Source organism: Dufourea novaeangliae, unplaced genomic scaffold, assembly GCF_001272555.1.
Source record: "Dufourea novaeangliae isolate 0120121106 unplaced genomic scaffold, ASM127255v1 scaffold350, whole genome shotgun sequence".
NCBI classification, from domain to species: Eukaryota; Metazoa; Arthropoda; class Insecta; order Hymenoptera; family Halictidae; genus Dufourea; species Dufourea novaeangliae.
In genome coordinates, this window is record NW_015374244.1 from 10,494 (window position 1) to 12,926 (window position 2,433).

Sequence of the window (2,433 nt, forward strand, 5' to 3'; positions counted from 1 at the left end):
AGAGGTAATATTCCTAACAGGATATGACACAGACACTATCCACGGCCGTATGTTTTTCGCTTCCCAAACTCCCTCATAAGCTCTTTGAGAATTTTGAAACCCTTCGATATCTGCTATTATACATATATCTATCATTACGCAATTCTTTCATAATTTTATACGACCCTTTAAACTGTGGCAATAACTTTTTAGACGCTCCCGGTGTACTATTAAAATTACGTATCATTACGAGGTCGCCCTCGTTGTATTTTCTCGGTATTTTTCTCTTGCTATTATAATATTTTTCATTATACGCTTCACTACGTGCGATTTTGCTAGACGCTTGAGCTCGCATGGCCGCTAAATTCTCTCGAGTAGTATTCATTGTTTCGCCCGTACTCTTGCTCACCGTATTATTTAAAGAATACTCTACATTACCTGCCTCGTTCTCGCTGCGGCATTCTGCACTCCCTAGATACATGTCCATATTTGCTGCAATTGTAGCACCGAGTTTTCTTTTGTATGGCCGTCGAATCCTTCGATGAAGCAACCTGCTCCCTGTGACGTACACTTCCTGTTGCCGTCTTGTCCCGTGTTGACCGCGTGCTCGTTCCAATCCCTCTGGTTTCCATCGGTGGAGTTTTCACTGGTCTGCTCAATGTTTCTCGCAAACTGATGTTTTCGAAAGCATCAAGCAACGATGACTTCGAATCAAAGAGATGAAGCCGTGCCTGGTTCCGCAATGGGACATTGGGGATTCCGTCAATGATGCATTCGACTAACTCTTCTTCATCGACCGAGATGGTATTGGCCAAAATGACTTTGTCGTGAAAATATGTTGCAAAATCCTCACTGACACGTCACATTCTTTCCTCAAACTGTCGCCGTAATTTCAATTTGCTCTACCGATGATCGAATAGCTTTTTCATTTCTACCAAGGTCGCTGATACCGTCCACTCAATATGTTCCGGTCGAGACTGGAACCAGTTCAACGCCTTTTCTTTTAGCCGCATTCCCAATAAAATTTTGGCTTCTCTTTCCTCCAGTTGGTACGTACCAATTAACAGTTTTAACTGTCTTTCCCAATTCCTGAACGAAATGTCCATGCGAGTAAAATTACTGAGCAAATCACCCACTGACTTGATGCCAATTCTAGCCTGTCTTTCGGATACGTTTGTGGTTACCCTATGCGATCCACGCAGAGATTCGTTCTCTCTTTCCGCCACACGCAATTCTCTTTCCAGTAATTGCTTCTCTCTCTGCAACCACTCTAGTTCTCTCACCAAGTCCGGATTTGTACCGTTATGACGATTACTTTCCTCCCTTCGAGGCTCTTCGGTGGTCGATCCCGCGATTTCTTCCGTCGCGTTGGCACCCTCCATTGCACTGATACCTTCCATCAGATTGCTTATTCCGGACGCCTCTAATTCACGTATCCAATCTCCGCTCGGATCACTCTCCTGTAATCGGCAAATCAAATTTGCTTTTTTTCCGGCAGTCGGCAATTCTTTCTTCGATAAAATTTCCTTCAGTTGTGCCAGCATAAATTTATATAGGTCCATCGTACCCCTGCACGTAATCTTCTCTTAGTAAACCACACTTGGCCACTAGAACACTGCACAACAGATCACACTGCACACACGCTTTGTACGCTGACACTGAGCGCCTTCCGACCACTAATTTTTTCAATTCGAGACACACAGTTAGATCCCACTTCTGAAATTTTGTAGGGGATGTCAGGATGGTTATTATAGAAAGAATAGTTTAACAAAAAGAAAAGATATATATATTTAACACATCAACGCGTGATCGCGTCTGGGAAGGCACTGCCGTGAAACGGCACGCGCCCGTCTTCAACGGTTTTGTCAAGAACAAAAGACATTCGTCGCTGCGCAACGTCTTGTCAAGAACAAAGACAGTCGTCACTGCGCAACGGTCGTCGGTGGCCGCTACAGGCGGCCACGGTTACAATGGTCTCTCGCACGTATGCGTATATTCGCTTACATTGTGATAATTGTAGATCAATCTTTTTATTTGTTCGTACATATTAACAATTAATTAGGCGAGCCATGTGACTCGACGTTGGCGCTCGGCGAAGATCAAATGGTCGCTTGGACAATTCACAACTTTCTTAGAAAATTAAATTCTTTATTTTTCATCGGAGGATCATTCCACACGAAGTCGGACACTTTTTGGAGTAACTTTTCGGATTTTGTTCAATCTTGGATCTGTTATAGTCTTTAATGATACATAAACGTATCTCGAAGTAGTTTTCAAAATTTTTTAAATCGTTATTTGTCTGGCTGTTTGAAATATACAGGGTGTCCCAAAAATGTCCTCCGACCCGGAAATGTGGCACTCGGGGGGTGAATTGGAACAACTTTTTCCTTAGCCAAAATTTAAACTGAGGCTTCGTTTACGAGATATTAACGAAAAACCGCGACCAATCAGAGC